Source organism: Balaenoptera acutorostrata, chromosome 6 (genome assembly GCF_949987535.1).
Source record: "Balaenoptera acutorostrata chromosome 6, mBalAcu1.1, whole genome shotgun sequence".
Taxonomy (NCBI): domain Eukaryota; kingdom Metazoa; phylum Chordata; class Mammalia; order Artiodactyla; family Balaenopteridae; genus Balaenoptera; species Balaenoptera acutorostrata.
This window is the reverse complement of record NC_080069.1, coordinates 48,782,248-48,800,507: the sequence shown is the minus strand read 5'-3', so window position 1 is coordinate 48,800,507 and position 18,260 is coordinate 48,782,248.

Here is an 18,260-nt window from a genome sequence, read left to right as displayed (position 1 = left end):
GCAATTACCAAACATGAAACACACTTATACTATGTCATAACATTGACATTCAGTCCAGTAATCCTCCACTGTAACAGCTCCTTTACTTTGCAGTGAAAATTGATTTGTATATTCTTTTCCTCTGAGTCCTTGTGGGATTTTTTTTTTTTTTTAATTCAGACAGAAAGTCACAAAAATTATACTCATCCTCATCAGTTCACTCAGTGGCTGTCTCTTGATGCTAGGATTCTTGCATGTCTGTCATGATGATTCTAGTATTGTCTGGCATCTAAGACATCCATCTCTTTGCCACTAAACTGGCTACATTTATTCAGACCGCTGACTAGTGATTTCAGTCATGACATTAAGTTGCTGTGTCATTTCCTTTGCTTTTCCATTGTTGATATAATTATTTGTAATGTCTGTATGAACTCTGGAAGTCTAGATAGGGTGTCCCAGCTGTGAAACCAATGTTTATATATGAAAGTTATGAATATTTCCAAAGGCAGAATAAAGTAATGGACCCATGGTGTCTGTATTTGCTTTTGATACAAATGCTAAACTGAAGTTACCAGTTTTCTCTGTATGTGTCTATAAACAAAAAAGCTGAAAAAGCCTTTTTTCATAAAAAAAAGATTTTTTTCAACAGTCTCTTCATATTTATAGCGCTTTTTGTATCTATGGCTAGATCTCTGTCTCTGTCTCTATTGAGTGGAGGCATGCACTCTTATCTTTCTCTCTCCCCCAGGACCTTTAGAAATTAGCTAGTCACAATAATCTGTCATTTCTGTGCACTTCAGGGATCTCTTATTGGGATATATCTGCCATTTAAAGGGAAATGTATACAAAGGTGGAAAGAATTTAAGAAGCAAACTAGTTTTCATTTGGCTCGGAGGACAGACAGATCTAAATTCCAAGTGAGTTTTACTTGTTTTTTTTTTTACAATGTTTGTATAAAAAATATGGGGTAAATTAAGAGGATGGGATTAACAGATACAAACTGCCATACATAAAATAGATAAGCAACAAGGATTTACTGTATAGCACAGGGAACTATACTAAAATAAAGAATGAAAATGTATTGAGAAAAAAATGCAGATTGAATGGAAATTATTACTTCTGGTTTACCCTGAGTTTCATGTCCCTTCATTAAGACCTGAAAAATCTGAAGTGCTCTGAGTGCATAACCTTTTCAACTCTCTTGAATGTAATAGAACAATTTTAAAGAAACTCATAAATGAGCTAAATCAGATGTGAGGAAAACCTTTGGGTAGCTAGAACAAAGTGGGAAAAAAACCTTAGAGTTCAGACTCTTTCTTAATGGACAATTCAGGTGGGCAAATGTTAGAGAAGACAGCTTCTATGAAATAGGGAGAAATGGCCCTAACTATAAACTCCTTATATTGGAGTTAGGAAATTTTGTTCCCAGACTAAGATAACTGCCCAAGAATCAGTACCAGGGAAAGTGACTCTATTACAGGGAATATCTACCTCCAAATATCCCTACCTTGACCAAGATATTGATAAGATTCCTTTACTTTGCAAGTGTACATGGTTTTCTGAGCAAATAGGTTGAAATACGTTTACCTTTTTGGGAGGGGATTAATAACTTACATTATAAAGACTCTTAAATATAAAGGAGTTTCTATTTGGATTGGCTTATAGAGTGTATTTAGTACTTCCATACTTCCAGGATAAGAGAACTCAAAAATGCCTAGATTACAGAGGAATTTAACTTCTATGCTTTAAATGTCCTGGCTTTTAAAGAAAGCTCTAGACTTTTGTTGAAGTTATAACTCAGGGACAGAAAATTAATGAATATTGTTATAGTAAGTGATATCCAGCTTGTAAAACAAAACAAAAACAAAACGAAACAAAACAACACTGGGAGAGGTTTAGTATTAAGACTAATTGAAGAATTGTCTTCTTCTTAGTTTTATTTCAGAGTAAAAAAATGAATATTCTTGACCGTAAAAGTCTTGATGCCATTTATCATACTTTTTTGTGCCTTTTTCTACCAAGTTCTTTTTTTTTTTTTAATCAGTCATCAATTTTATACACATCACTGTATACATGTCAATCCCAATCGCCCAATTCAGCGCACCACCATCTCCACCCCACTGCAGTTTTCCCCCCTTGGTGTCCATACGTTTGTTCTCTACATCTGTGTCTCAACTTCTGCCCTGCAACCCGGTTCATCTGTACCATTTTTCTAGGTTCCACATACATGCGTTAATATACGATATTTGTTTTTCTCTTTCTGACTTACTTCACTCTGTATGACAGTCTCTAGATCCATCCACGTCTCAACAAATGACTCAATTTCGTTCCTTTATATGGCTGAGTAATATTCCATTGTATATATGTACCACATCTTCTTTATCCATTCGTCTGTCGATGGGCATTTAGGTTGCTTCCATGACCTGGCTATTGTAAATAGTGCTGCAATGAACATTGGGGTGCATGTGTCTTTTTGAATTACGGTTTTCTCTGGGTATATGCCCAGTAGTGGGATTGCTGGGTCATATGGTAATTCTATTTTTAGTTTTTTAAGGAACCTCCATATTGTTCTCCATAGTGGCTGTATCCATTTACATTCCCACCAACAGTGTAAGAGGGTTCCCTTTTCACCACACCCTCTCCAGCATTTGTTCTTTGTAGATTTTCTGATGATGCCCATTCTAACTGGTGTGAGGTGATACCTCATTGTAGTTTTGATTTGTATTTCTCTAATAATTAGTGATGTTGAGCATCTTTTCATGTGCTTTGTGGCCATCTGTATGTCTTCTTTGGAGAAATGTCTATTTAGGTCTTCTGCCCATTTTTGGATTGGATTGTTTGTTTGTTTAATATTGAGCTGAATGAGCTGTTTATATATTTTGGAGATTAATCCTTTGTCCATTGATTCATTTGCAAATATTTTCTCCCATTCTGAGGGTTGTCTTTTCGTCTTGTTTATGGTTTCCTTTGCTGTGCAAAAGCTTTGAAGTTTCATTAGGTCCAATTTGTTTATTTTTGTTTTTATTTCCATTACTCTAGGAGGTGGATCAAAAAAGATCTTGCTGTGATTTATGTCAAAGAGTATTCTTCCTATGTTTTCCTCTAAGAGTTTTATAGTGTCCAGTCTTACATTTAGGTCTAAAATCCATTTTGAGTTTATTTTTGTATATGGTGTTATGGAGTGTTCTAATTTCATTCTTTTGCATGTAGCTGTCCAGTTTTCCCAGCACCACTTATTGAAGAGACTGTCTTTTCTCCATTGTATATCTTTGCCTCCTTTGTCATAGATTAGTTGACCATAGGTGCGTGGGTTTATCTCTGGGCTTTCTATCTTGTTCCATTGATCTATGTTTCTGTTTTTGTGCCAGTACCATATTGTCTTGATTACTGTAGCTTTGTAGTATAGTCTGAAGTCAGGGAGTCTGATTCCTCCAGCTCCGTTTTTTCCCCTCAAGACTGCTTTGGCTATTCGGGGTCTTTTGTGTCTCCATACAAATTTTAAGATGATTTGTTCTAGCTCCATAAAAAATGCCATTGGTAATTTGATAGGGATTGCATTGAATCTGTAGATTGCTTTGGGTAGTATAGTCATTATCACAATATTGATTCTTCCAATCCAAGAACATGGTATAACAGATGGAGATCTGTTGGTATCATCTTTAATTTCTTTCATCAGTGTCTTATAGTTTTCTGCATACAGGTCTTTTGTCTCCCTAGGTGGGTTTATCCCTCGGTATTTTATTCTTTTTGTTGCAATAGTAAATGGGAGTGTTTCCATAATTTCTCTTTCAGATTTTTCATCATTAGTGTATAGGAATGCAAGAGATTTCTGTGCATTCATTTTGTATCCTGCAACTTTACCAAATTCATTAATTAGCTCTAGTAGTTTTCTGGTGGCAGTTTTAAGATTCTCTATGTATAGTATCATGTCATCTGCAAACAGTGACAGTTTTACTTCTTCTTTTCCAATTTGTATTCCTTTTATTTCTTTTTCTTCTCTGATTGCCGTGGCTAGAACTTCCAAAACTATGTTGAATAATAGTGGTGAGAGTGGACATCCTTGTCTCGTTCCTGATCTTAGAGGAAATGCTTTCAGTTTTTCACCGTTGAGAATGATGTTTGCTGTGGGTTTGTCATATATGGCCTTTATTATGTTGAGGTAGGTTCCCTCTATGCCCACTTTCTGGAGAGTTTTTATCATAAATGGGTGTTGAATTCTGTCAAAAGATTTTTCTGCATCTATTGAGATGATCATGTGGTTTTTATTCTTCAGTTTGTTAATATGGTGTACCACATTGATTGATTTGCATATATTGAAGAATCCTTGCATCCCTGGGATAAATCCCACTTGATCGTGGTGTATGATCCTTTTCATGTGTTGTTGGATTCTGTTTGCTAGTATTTTGTTGTGGATTTTTGCATCTATATTCATCAGTGATATTGGTCTGTAATTTTCTTTTCTTGTAGTGTCTTTGTCTGGTTTTGGTATCAGGGTGATGGTGACCTCATAGAATGAGTTTGGAAGTGTTCCTTCCTCTGCAATTTTTGGAAGAGTTTGAGAAGGATGGGTGTTAGCTCTTCTCTAAATGTTTGATAGAGTTCACCTGTGAAGCCATCTGGTCCTGAACTTTTGTGTGTTGGAAGATTTTTAGTCATAGTTTCAATTTCATTACTTGTGATTGGTCTGTTCATATTTTCTGTTTCTTCCTGGTTCAGTCTTGGAAGGTTATACCTTTCTAAAAATTTGTCCACTTCTTCCAGGTTGTCCATTTTATTGGCATAGAGTTGCTTGTAGTAGTCTCTTAGGATGCTTTGTATTTCTGCAGTGTCTGTTGTAACTTCTCCTTTTTCGTTTCTGATTTTATTGATTTGAGTCCTCTCCCTCTTTTTCTTGATGAGTCTGGCTAATGGCTTATCAATTTTGTTTATCTTCTCAAAGAACCAACTTTTAGTTTTATTGATCTTTGCTATTGTTTTCTTTGTTTCTATTTCATTTATTTCTGCTCTGATCTTTATGATTTCTTTCCTTCTGCTAACTCTGGGTTTTGTTTGTTCTTCTTTCTCTAGTTCCTTTAGGTGTAAGTTTAGATTGTTTACTTGAGATTTTTCTTTTTTCTTTAGGTAGGCTTGTATAGCTATAAACTTCCCTCTTAGAACTGCTTTTGCTGCATCCCATAGGTTTTGGGTCGTCGTGTTTTCATTGTCATTTGTCTCTAGGTATTTTTTGATTTCCTCTTTGATTTCTTCAGTGATCTCTTGGTTATTTAGTAATGTATTGTTTAGCCTCCATGTGTTTGTGTTTTTTACGTTGTTTTCCCTGTAATTCATTTCTAATCTCATAGCGTTGTGGTCAGAAAAGATGCTTGATATGATTTCAATTTTCTTAAATTTACTGAGGCTTGATTTGTGACCCAAGATGTGATCTATCCTGGAGAATGTTCCGTGCGCACTTGAGAAGAAAGTGTAATCTGCTGTTTTTGGATGGAATGTCCTATAAATATCAATTAAATCTATCTGGTCTATTGTGTCATTTAAAGCTTCTGTTTCCTTATTTATTTTCATTTTGGATGATCTGTCCATTGGTGTAAGTGAGGTGTTAAAGTCCCCCACTAATATTGTGTTACTGTCGATTTCCTCTTTTATAGCTGTTAGCAGTTGCCTTATGTATTGAGGTGCTCCTATGTTGGGTGCATATATATTTATAATTGTTATATCTTCTTCTTGGATTGACCCCTGGATCATTATGTAGTGTCCTTCCTTGTCTCTTGTAACATTCTTTATTTTAAAGTCTATTTTATCTGGTATGAGTATAACTACTCCAGCTTTCTTTTTTTTTTTTTTAATATATTTTTTAAACATCTTTATTGAAGTATAATTGCCTTACAATAGTGTGTTAGCTTCTCCTTTATAACAAAGTGAATCAGTTATACATATACAATATGTTCCCATTTCTCTTCCCTCTTGCATCTCCCTCCCTCCCACCCTCCCCATCCCACCCCTCTAGGTGGTCACAAAGCACCGAGCTGATCTCCCTGTTCTGTGCGGCTGCTTCCCACTAGTTATCTATTTTACATTTGGTAGTGTATATATGTCCATGACACTCTCTTACCCTGTCACATCTCACTCCAGCTTTCTTTTGGTTTCCATTTGCATGGAATATCTTTTTCCATCCCCTCACTTTCAGTCTGTATGTGTCCCTAGGTCTGAAGTGGGTCTCATGTAGACAGCATATATATGGGTCTTGTTTTTGTATCTGTTCAGCCAGTCTGTGTCTTTTGGTTGGAGCATTTAATCCATTTACGTTTAAGGTAATTATCAATATGTATGTTCCTATGACCATTTTCTTAATTGTTTTGGGTTTGTTTTTGTAGGTCCTTTTCTTCTCTTGTGTTTCCCACTTAGAGAAGTTCCTTTAGCATTTGTTATAGAGCTGGTTTGGTGGTGCTGAATTCTCTTAGCTTTTGCTTGTCTGTAAAGCTTTTGATTTCTCCATCAAATCTGAATGAGATCCTTGCCAGGTAGAGTAATCTTGGTTGTAGATTCTTCCCTTTCATCACTTTAAGTATTTCATGCCACTCCCTTCTGGCTTGCAGAGTTTCTGCTGAGAAATCAGCTGTTAACCTTATGGGAGTTCCCTTGTATGTTATTTGTCGATTTTCCCTTACTGCTTTCAGTAATTTTTCTTTGTCTTTAATTTTTGCCAATTTGATTACTATGTGTCTTGGCATGTTTCTCCTTGGGTTTATCCTGTATGGGACTCTCTGCACTTCCTGGACTTGGGTTGCTATTTCCTTTCCCATGTTAGGGAAGTTTTCGACTATAATCTCTTCAAATATTTTCTCTGGTCCTTTCTCTCTCTCTTCTCCTTCTGGGACCCCTATAATGAGAATGTTGTTGCGTTTAATGTTGTCCCAGAGGTCTCTTAGGCTGTCTTCATTTCTTTTCATTCTTTTTTCTTTAGTCTGTTCCGCAGCAGTGATTTCCACCATTCTGTCTTCCAGGTCACTTATCTGTTCTTCTGCCTCAGTTAGTCTGCTATTGAATCCTTCTAGTGTAGTTTTCATTTCAGTTATTGTATTGGTCATCTCTGTTTGTTTATTGTTTAATTCTTCTAGGTCTTTGTTAATCATTTCTTGCATCTTCTCAATCTTTGCCTCCATTCTTATTCCAAGGTCCTGGATCATCTTCACTATCATTCTGAATTCTTTTTCTGGAAGGTTGCCTATCTCCACTTCATTTAGTTGTTTTTCTGGTTTTTTTTCTTGTTCCTTCATCTGGTATATAGCCCTCTGCCTTTTCATCTTGTCTATCTTTCTGTAAATGTGGTTTTTGGTCCACAGGCTGCAGGATTGTAGTTTTTCTTGCTTCTGCTGTCTGCCCTCTGGTGGTTGAGCCTATCTAAGAGGCTTGATGGGAGGCTCTGGTGGTGGGTACAGCTGACTGTTGCTGTGGCAGTCAGAGCTCAGTAAAACTTTAATCCACTTGACTGTTGATGGGTGGGGCTGGGTTCCCTCCCTGTTGGTTGTTTTGCCTGAGGCAACCCGACACTGGAGCCTACCTGGGCTCTTTGGTGGGGCTAATGGCAGACTCTGGGAGGGCTCACACCAAGGAGTACCTCCCAGAACTTCTGCCAGTGTCCTTGTCCCCATGATGAAACAGAGCCACCCCCCACCTCTGCAGGAGACCTTCCAACACTAGCAGGTACGTCTGGTTCAGTCTCCCCCAGGGTCACTGCTCCTTCCCCTGGGTCCCAATGTGCACACTATTTTGTGTGCACCCTCCAAGAGTGGGGTCTCTGTTTCCCCCAGTCCTGTTGAAGTCCTGCAATCAATTCCCACTAGGCTTCAAAGTCTGATTCTCTATGAGTTTCTCCTCCTGTTGCCGGACCCCCAGGTTGGGAAGCCTGACGTGGGGCTCAGAACCTTCACTCCAGTGGGTGGACTTCTGTGGTATAAGTGTTTGCCAGTCTGTGAGTCACCCACCCACCAGTTATGGGATTTGATTTTACTCTGATTGCACCCCTCCTACCGTCTCATTGTGGCTTCTCCTTTGTCTTTGGATGTGGAGTATCTTTTTTGGTGAGTTCCAGTGTCTTCCTGTCGATGATTGTCCAGCAGCTAGTTGTGATTCTGGTGTTCTCGCAAGAGGGAGTGAGAGCACGTCCTTCTACTCCGCCATCTTGTTTCCTCCCCCCTCTACCAAGTTCTTTCACTTAAATTCTTCAAACTGCCTAACTATACCAGTTCCAAACAATTTCAGTGGTTGACAGCAATCTTTTCAACTCTTGGGTAGACATCTGACCCCAGACTTCTCTTGTAAAGTTCTTATAGCCATATATATATATATATATATCTCCACATTCCATTTTATGGTCAATACAGAAATATAACCACAATAATTAACTGCTATTATTAATATCTTACAGAGCCTCAAAGAAATTCAGAGGAAAGGGGTAAAAATGGGCATGAAATTATTCAAGCTGTGGTCCAATTATTTCTCATGAAGCTATGCAGAGATCATTACAAGATCTGTTTAATTCACCAATTTTTGTCCTTTACCATAGTCAAACCAGTAAGGCTGGAGAGCAATGGATAGCAACTGTCTGTTGTAAACAGCACGTTTGTATACCTTCCAGATGCAACTCCCAGTGTGTGTGTGTGTGTGTGTGTGTGTGTCCAGATCTGTGTGTTCAGATGGCCCTCCTGTGCTTACCACATCAAAACATGACCTATACTTTTGATACGGTCATCTTGCCTTTCCATTTATTCAAAGGCACCCTCCGTCTCCAATTAGTACTGATTTATTTAGAGCCTGACAGTAATTTACCAGGATGCATCTGTAACACTGGATATCATTAGTTTGGTTAGGGTTAGGGTTACTTATTTCAAAGTTTCCAAACTAGAATGTCTGATCCACAGTTTAAGAAGACTAAGGCCCAGAAAGCAAATGAAGCAGCTTAAGTATTAGAGACCTAACTTATGCTAAACCAGCAACAGTAGTCCTAGATAGTAGATTTTCTATTAACTATTTACTGGCCAGTCACAACAAAGCATGCACAATGTCTAAAATACTGTGTTGTGCCTGGGTAAATACTTGAGGAAAAGATGGAAGCATCATGAACTCAGAGGAAAGGCCACTTGATTATTTAAAGTTAACTGCCATTAACCATGTGACTTATTCCCTTGGTTAGGTCTAGGCTGAAAAGAACACTACATACAAACTAGGTTCCAATTTTTCTAATGACTTTTTGATTGCCCTTTTCCTTTTTGACTTTCTCCTCTGTCTGATATATAGTTGGTTAAATGTTACTATGCAGCCAATATTCTAACCAATATTCAGTGGATGATACAGAATCAAAAAGAGTCAAGGTGTCCATGGTCAACTCAATTAATCAGGCATGTGAGGTAGACTTAAAGGGAGACTGAGAAATTAGGACGCAGTGGTGTGGACCTGACTTAACTGAACTTCCACAGACAGGTCATCAGCAGCCCTAACTCAGATAAGGTTGACTACGCTCCTGAAACGGCAGTATTTCTTAGAACCCCTGAAATAATGAAAACTGCATCTCTCATCAGCTCCATCCACTGCTAACGGGCAAACTCTCCTCTTTGGCAGATTTCAGCCAGTTAGGTGTGTTAAAGTGTTGCATTCCACAGACCTGCTGCAGTGTTGCCTTGCCTTTGTACAATGAGATGACCTATACATGTTTGTTCTCCCTCATATATGGGTTAATTCTACGTGTACTCTAACTCAGGGGTGGGCAAACTTGTTACCTAGCGTCAGATAGTAAATATTTTAAGCTTGGTTGTATGGTTTCTGTTGCAACCACTCAACTCTACCGTTATTGGCAAAATGGCCATGGATGATATGAAAGTGAATAAGTATGGATGTTTTCTAATGAAACTTCCTTTATGGATATTCTTTAGATCCATATGGACATATGAATATTTATCTTATATTTTGAGGTATAATGAAGTACAATTTTATCTTTTTCTTTCTAGTTTTATTGGGATATAACTGACATACAATACTGTATAAGTTTAAGGCATACAGCATAATGATTTGACTTGCATATATTGTGAAATGATGGCCACAGTAAGTTTAGTGAATGTCCATCACCTGATATGGATCAAAAAAACAAAAAGAAAAAAGTTTTTTTTTCCTGTTATGAGAACTCTTAGGATCTACCTTCTTAACAACTTTCAAATATGTCATACAGTAGTACTAACTATAGTCATCATGCTGTACATTACATCCCTAGTACTTTTTAATCTGATAGCTAGTTATCTTATAACTAGTACTTATTTATCTTAAACCTTTTGACCATCTTTATCCAATTCCTCCCCCCCCCCCCCCATACACACACTGCCTCTGGTAATCACAATCTGATCTCTTTTTCTGTAAGGTTGGTTTTTGCTTTTCTTTTGTTTGTTTTTAGATTCCACATATAAGTGAGAGCATGCAGTATTTGTCTTGTCTAACTTACTTTCCTTAGCTTAACGCCCTCAGGGTCGATCCATGTTGTTGTAAATGGCAGGATTTCCTTCTTTTCTTTATGGCCAAATGGTATTTTATTCATTCATTTCAACTTCTTTATTCATTCATCTATCAATGAACATTTCAGTTGTTTCCATATCTTGGCTATTATAAATCATGCTGCAATGAACATGGGGGTGCAGATACCTCTTCAACATAGTGTTTTCATTTCCTTCAGATAGATTCCCAGAAGTGGAATTGCTTGATCCTATGGGAGTTCTCTTTTTAATTTCTGAGAAACTGCCATACTCTTTTCCATAGTGGTTGTACCAGTTTGCATTCCCACCAGCAGTTCACAAGGGTTCCCTTTTCTCCACACCCTTCTCAGTATTTGTTATCCCTTTCTGTTTGATGATAGTCTTTCTAACAAGCCTGAGGAGGTATCCTGTGGTTTTGATTTGCATTTTACTTATGATTAGTGATTTTGACCCCCTTTTCATGTATCTGTAGCCATTTGTATATCATCTTTGCAAAAATTTCTATTCAGATCCTTTGCCCAATTTTTAATTGGATGGTGATGATGATGATTTTGCTATTGAGTTATATGAGTTCTTATATATTTTGGATATTAAGCCCTTATCAGATAAATGGTTTGCAAATATTTTTTCCCATTCTCTAGGTTGTCTTTTTATTTTGTTGATTTATTGTTTTGCTATGCAGAAGCTTTTTAGTTTGGTGTAGCCCCACTTGTTTATTTTTGATTCCGTTGCTTGGGCTTCAGATGTCTTATCCAAAAAAAATCATTGCCAAAACCCAAGTCAAGGAACTTTTCCCCTAAGTTTTCTTCTGGGAGTTTTATGGTTTTCATTCTTATATTTAAATCTTTAATACATTTCGGGTTAGTTTTTGTGAGTTGTGTAAGATAAACTTCTAGTTTCATTCTTTTTTATGTGAATATCCAATTTTCCCAGCACCATTTATTGAAGAGACTGTCTTTTCTCCATTGAGCATTCTTGAGTACCTTGTCAAATATTAGCTGACCATACGTATGATTGCATAGGTTTATTTCTGGGCTCTTGATTCTGTTCCATTGGTCTATATGTCTGTTTTTATGCCAGTACTATACTGTTTTTGATTACTATAGTTTAATAATATAGCATGAAGTTACGAAGTGTGATGCCTCCCACTTTGTTTTTTCTCAGGGTTGCTTTGTCTATTAGAGGTCTTTTGTGGTTCCATATGAATTTTAGGATTATTTTTCTACTTCTGTAAAAAATGCCATTGAAATTTTGATAGGAATTGCATTGAATCTATAGGTAAGTTAGGGTAATATGGACATTTTAACAATATTAATTCTTCCAATTCATGAACACAGGATACCTTTCCATTTATTTGTGTCTTTTTTTGATTTCTTTCATTAATGTATTATAGTTTTCAATGTAGGTATCTTTCACCTTCTTGGTTAAATTTATTCCTAGGTATTTTATTGTTTTTGATGATATTTTAAATAGGATCATTTTCTTTATTTCTTTTTCAGATCATTTTTGGTCAGTGTATAGAAATGCTACTGATTTTTGTATGTTAATTTTGTATCCTGCAACTTTACTGAATTTTTAAATTAGATCTAACAGTTTTTCTGTGGAGTCTGTAGGATTTTCTATATATAAAATCATGTCATCCGCAAATAGAGACAATTTTACTATTTTCAATTCCGAAGTCTTTTATTTCTTTTCTTACCTGATTGCTCTGGCTAAGTCTTCCAGTACTATGCTGAATAGAAGCAGTGAGAGTAGGCACCCTTCATCACTGAGTATGAGGTTAGCTGTGGGCTTGTCGTATACAGACTTTATTTTGTTGAGGTACATTCCTTCTATACCTAACTTGTTAAGAGTTTTTATCATGAATGGATGTTGAATTTTGTCAAAAGCTTTTTCTGTGTCTATTGAGATGATCATAGGATTTTTTTTTCTTTCATTCTATTAATGTGATGTATCACATTTATTGATTTGTGTATGTTGAACCATCCTTGCATCTGAGGGATAAATCACACTTGGTCCTGGTAAATGATACTTTTAATGTGCTGCTGAATTCAATTTACTGGTATTTTATTGAGAATTTTTGCATCAGTATTCATCAGGGCTATTGGCCTGTAGTTTTCTTTTCTCGTAGTGTTCCCTCTTCGATTTTTTGAAAGAGTTTGAAAAAGATTGGCATTAATTCTTTTAAAATGTTTGGTAACATTCAGCAGTGAAACCATCTGGTCCTGAGCTTTTTTCCACTGGGAGAGTTTTGATTACTAATTCAGTCTTCTTACTAGTAATTGACCTGCTCATACTTCTAGTTCTTACTGATTCATTCTTGGTAAGTTGTACATTTCTAAGAATTTTTCCATTTCTTCTTGGTTGACCAGTTTGTTGGCATATAGTAGTTCTTAGTAGACTCTCATGATCCTTTGTGTTTCTGTGGTATCTGTTGTACAATTGTAATGTTTTCTTGATGGATTGACCCCTTTATCATTATATAACAGACTTCTTTGTCTCTTTTTTCAATATTTAAAGTCTGTTTTGCCTTATATAATTAGAGTTACCTCTGCTTATTATTTATTTATTTATTTGGTTGCCATTTATTTGAAATATCTTTTTCCACCCTTCACTTTCAGTCTGTGTGTGTCTTTGAGTCTAAAGTGTGTCTCCTGCAGGCTGTGAATTAGCTTCTCTGCCTGGGAAGAATGGAGGGCCACTCTAAGCAGCCTTCTGGATGTTCCTATTTAGGCTTTCTGGTTGGGAGGAACCAGATACTACACCCAGCAGTAGGTGGGATTATGAATTAGCTCCCCTGCCTGGGTGGAGCAAGGGAGGTCTTCAAGCCTGGAAAGGCTCTTCGTTTGCGGTCTTGACTCAAGCCAAGCAGCTCCCCAAGTTCCTTGGCTGAATGGTGCCCCTGGCTTTGCTCTTTAGATGACCAGTTCTGCCCACTGTACTCCCTGCTTGAACATTGCTGGGTAAGTAGCTACTAGATGTTCTGGTTAACCTTTCTGGTTAGGTAGGCCTAGAAGCTACCCTTAACAGTGAACCAGACTGTGACTCAACTTGCCTTTCTGGGTGGGGACAGATCAGGCTCCAGGGCTAGAAAGGTTCTTCCTTTGAGGGCCTGAATCAGGCATCCTGCTGAGTTACTTGGTCAGATGGAACTAACCTCCTGGCTCTGCATAGGAGCAAAGCTTCTGTTTGTGACTACTACCTGGACACTTCAGGTATGAAAGTGGTCTGCTAAGATCCAAGTTCTTGTTGTTGTAAGGCCCTTCCCCCTTCTCCATCTCAATCAGATTCCCATTGGTCAAGCCCTACAGATTCCACAGAGATGTTGAAGGGCACAACCAGAGTAGAGAATCCCGTGAACTGACTCACAGTGCTGGAGAAGCTGGATGTCCTCCCTGGGCTCTCTTTTCCTACTGGAAGAACTATATGCTCAGGGGAGACCTCTTGGTGCAGTATCGTGTTGGCCTGGGGGAGGGGGATGTGGTCATTGTGTAGCCACTTCTCTTACCCTTCTAACGTAGTCTGTCTTTAGTCTCTGTGGTGCAGGGGGCGTGCTTCAGCCTCACCCCTGTGTTCTAGGATTTTCTCAGTGGTGTCTTGTCCATGAATAGATGTTAATTGTTCTTGTGATGGGGAGAGAAGTCAGGAATGACCTATGTTGCCATGTTGGTGATGTCACCTATTATTTATAGATAGTGAAATCTGTTTTTTGTATATAGTGTTCTGTAATAAAATAAAGAAAAATATTATTTTTGATTTATTTTAACCATTTGTAAATGTAAAAAATTTCTTAGCTCATGGGCTGTACAAAAGCAGGCAAAGACTGGATTTGGCCCATGGGCTGTAGTTTGCCATGACAACTACTCCAACTGAGTATTTCTGAGTTGTTCTTTGTCAGAGTGTGACATGCAGAAAAATATGAGGAAACAAGAGTAACTTAAGGGGAAAATCTCCAAAGTAAGCTGATTGTGTGAAAAGAGGGATTGCCTGCTGGGAAATGTTCACCCTGAGGACATTCTTGGTAAAAAATAAGAAATGGCAAGGAAATGAACTGCAAGATGGGTTAGATATTTTTCTCATTTCTCCTTTTATTTATTTTTTTTCATTTGATGGATTTCAAGCTTCACAATGGAAACTGCTATCACCTGCTTATTTCATAAACAGACTGCAAAAGGAGTTAGAAATACTATTTTGAAGTCATCCAACTCCTCTGGTATACATGCACTGGAACATATTTATATCTTCCTGATGGGCTTTTCACCTCCCATGCTAATAGTGAATTGAATTTTTGTCTCAAAGAAGCAGAGCAGCATAAGCTTTTCTGAAAAATCAAGACAAACAGTGCCAATGTCTAGAAGGTGATTTGTTCCAGAGAGCTTGTAGGAAGCAGAAGAAATAAATGAATGTTGTTGAATAGCTACTATGAACTGAATATTATGCTTATAGTGTAGAATGCTCAGTATAGCGTTTAGCACAGAGCCAGCACTAAAAACATTAAATACAATGTATCAGTTATAATGATCACATAGTGTCTTTTTTGATCTTCACAAAAACAACCGTGTGGTTGAGATACTATGATGTCTGTCTTGCACTTGCAGAAAATAAGCCTGTTGAGAGTAAGTAATTTTTCTCATGTTACATAATTAGTAAGTGGTAGCCCTGGGTACATAGTAGGCTCAACAGGTATTTGCTTAATTTTGTTTTTATTGTGATGAGGGCACTTGGAATGAGATTTACCCTCTTAAATTTTAAGTGTAGAATACAGCATTGTTGACTATGGGCACAGTATTCTGCAGCAGATCTCTAGAATTTAATCATTTCAAATAACTGGAACTTTTTAATCATGAAATAGCAACTCTCAAATGGTGAGTTACTAAATTAGCGAAGGAGTGAATCTACTGGATTTGAAATCAGTTCTGTCTAATGTGAAGCTTTCCTGCTTCTACCTGGCACAGAGTATATTCTATCCAGGTGACGACTTTTACACTAAAGTAGCTCCCTGACGGACTACTGGGGTTGTGCCTGATGAATCCAAGAAAAGAAGTTCATTAGCAGTTAAGGGAGAGTGAACTTCTTGACCCAGAACAGATGATGCTGTTACGGGATTAGCAGTGCCGTGTGTAGAGTTATGATTAGCTAAACAATTGGTGACACTTATCACGGGGCTTTTGCTAAGAGGGAAAAAAATAACACTATCTGTTGTTCATATAATTAGATTTTTCACCTCAAGTGAAAAAGTACATTGAGCACAAGATGCAGCAGACCTGAAGTGACTGCTTAAAGGTGATGCGGGTCTTTAATTACGGGACTCATCAGAGGTAGGACTTCAGACTCACCAGGAGATGCTGCTTTGAATTCAAAAATGTTAAAACCTCCAAGACAACAGATTACTGGTCACCTCTGTAACCACTCTGGCCACCAGGAGATGAGAATCATTTATACTGGCACTTCATGAGGATGTGCAATCAAATCCCACTTGAGTTGCCTTGAAATAATTCCACTGCTTTGCCCTGGAAACTTGTGTCAGTCAGTAGGCGGGGCTGCCCTTCCTTCCCCCGTTCCTCTCTCCAGCTCGGCAGCCCTAAACCTTTGCGGTCAGAGATTTGCTGATGCATCAGCTCAAAGGCACACCTGTCATGTTTCCTGTGCCCTCTCGTTTCCTGCCTCTCTAGATACTACCTCTCTAAGGATCCATTTCAGTGTTCCTAGTAATTACCCACTCCTGAGACAGGAACTAGGAGACAAACTTCGATGCGACTGGCCTCTCATTTTCCAAAATAGGATCTCCTATTGCCTTGTCTGAGTGTTCTGGAAAATCATATATTTCCTGTGCTATATGATACTACAACCCAAACTAACAGGAGTCAAAGATTAGGAAAGAGGACGATTTTGTACTTGGGGAATGAGGGAAGGAAAAGGACGAGTATTTTGTGTTTCTTTAAAATATAACTTTCACAACAATCAATCATGGGCATAGTTACCTATAGCATCCAAGTAAAAATGTATTTTCCGATAGAACAATTTAATTCCAACAAATCACCTTTTTCAAGTCTCCTAACTAACTAGAAACTGAAGAGTAATTCTTTTGTTGATATCATGATCTTCTTCTTTGTGCTGTTCCTGAAGTTTTATATTTTTTATTGTTTTTTTAAAAATTCAAATAGAATCTCTTTGTTTTCTGTATTTCTGGTATCTCTTTATTTTATCTTGTGAATATGTGCCCATGTTTTAGTGTGAGCTGCCTCAACACTTTTTGAAAGTGGGGATATATAAACGATATCCTGAAAAAGAGTAAATCCCTCAGACTAAAAAAGATCTAACGATTCAAAATACATACAAAAAGCCGTTCTCTGGTTCTGATTTAATGTTATTTTCTATGGTCAGCTGTGACTGGTTATTGAACAGTGGGCTTATATTTAATAGCGAATGGATACACCACTATTTGGTTTACATAATCCTGAGTTTTACTTTAAGCCCTGCCATTTGTTGACGTGAACATAAAATTTGGCCTGGCAGGGTCTGTTCATCAGAGAAAAGCCATAGTAGAAGTTCCTGAGCCATTGGCTGAGAAACCTTGAGGACATTTGTAGAGATGACTGGGTAGAAGAGAGGCCAGAACATGCCCCCCTCCCGAGAAGAGAGGGATGTGAGAGGTCGCTGGGACTGCATTAGGAAGTGTCCCTAAGGGGAGAAGAAGTTACTATGAACAATATTGATATAGCTATTTTATCTTTAAATTGCCAAATCTATGGCGCCCCAGTGGAAGGTTGGAGAGAGATTGGTTATATTCTGAAAGAGCAGATCTTAGGAGGATAAGAAAAGGAGGCTTTCTCCCTCTTTAAATTTGATACCCTGTTTTCTTCCTTGATTGCACTTCCAATCATTCTGTCAGCCTTTACTTTTGTTTTGGTGTTACGAATTAGGTGAGCATTCTTCCAGCTTTGCCTAGGAGAGGTAGAGTTTATTACTACTGTCCCGGTATAGTTATGAATAGCATCCCCTTTCACTTTCAAAAGTGTTTCACCTTGGATGATAAATCACATACGCATTCAGGAGGTAAAATGATTGGTCTATAGATTTTTCTCCCCACAGGAAAAGATCGAATATAGAGTGAACGTATATGGTGGCACTGCTTGGGGACCTGTATGCGGTGTAGAGGACGGTGGGATGAGGAGAGAGGAAGGCAATATGGAGCACTGGTCCATAGCACTGGGTAAAAGCAGCCGAGCAGGGGTCCCTCCCCTGGGGACTGAGGCAGGCTGACTGAGGGAGAGGTCTCAGCCAGGCAGTTGAGCAATGGGTCTGCCTGAGGAGATGATGCCTCCTGAGCTCCTTTCCTCCCACAGAGTTTTCCCTTTGGTTATTGACTTCCTTGCCATGTCAGTAAGACATAAAATAACGAAAAAATCACACACTTTGGCAAGTTGCCGAGGTTTAAGAAATCTTACAGAGTTTCCATAGCCCTTAGCCTTTCCTCTGTTTTATATACGTGAATACCCAGAAGTTCTCTTGATCTTCTGCTCCCATCTCTTATTTCTGAGGGCAGATTCATCAGATTCCACCCTTTCCCAGGCACACTGCTTCCTTCAACCTGGTGGCAAACTCCCCTCATTCAGTGACAATTAGTCCTGAGTCATTGACGTGGACATTGGTCCCTTTAGGGTCCATTTGCATCTTGGGGACCACCAGATGTAGCAAGCCCCATGCCAATGAGGCCTGGTATAGCTCTTCTTCATGGTTTGCCACACAAAGGATAATGAATCACTC